The sequence below is a fragment of the Austrofundulus limnaeus genome, unplaced genomic scaffold (assembly GCF_001266775.1).
Source record: "Austrofundulus limnaeus strain Quisiro unplaced genomic scaffold, Austrofundulus_limnaeus-1.0 Scaffold2448, whole genome shotgun sequence".
Taxonomy (NCBI): Eukaryota; Metazoa; Chordata; class Actinopteri; order Cyprinodontiformes; family Rivulidae; genus Austrofundulus; species Austrofundulus limnaeus.
Window position 1 is genome coordinate 28,213 of NW_013954850.1, and position 599 is coordinate 28,811.

A 599-nucleotide genomic window follows, 5' to 3' on the forward strand; every position below is an offset into this window, starting at 1 on the left:
AAAACTTCAGTGTTAACGTACTGATAGAGACCATCTAAAACTTCAGTGTTAACGTACTGATAGAGACCATCTAAAACTTCAGTGTTAACGTACTGATAGAGACCATCTAAAACTTCAGTGTTAACGTACTGATAGGGCATCTAAAACTTCAGTGTTAACGCACTGATAGGGCATCTAAAACTTCAGTGTTAACATACTGAAAGAGACCATCTAAAACTTCAGTGTTAACGCACTGAAAGAGATCATCTAAAACTTCAGTGTTAACATACTGATAGAGACCATCTAAAACTTCAGTGTTAACGTACTGATAGAGACCAACTAAAACTTCAGTGTTAACATACTGATAGAAACCATCTAAAACTTCAGTGTTAACGTACTGATAGAGACCATCTAAAACTTCAGTATTAACGCACTGAAAGAGACCATCTAAAACTTCAGTGTTAACGTACTGATAAAGACCAACTAAAACTTCAGTGTTAACATAAGAGACCATCTAAAACTTCAGTGTTAACGCACTGAAAGAGACCATCTAAAACTTCAGTGTTAACGTACTGATAGAGACCATCTAAAACTTCAGTGTTAACGTACTGATAGAGACC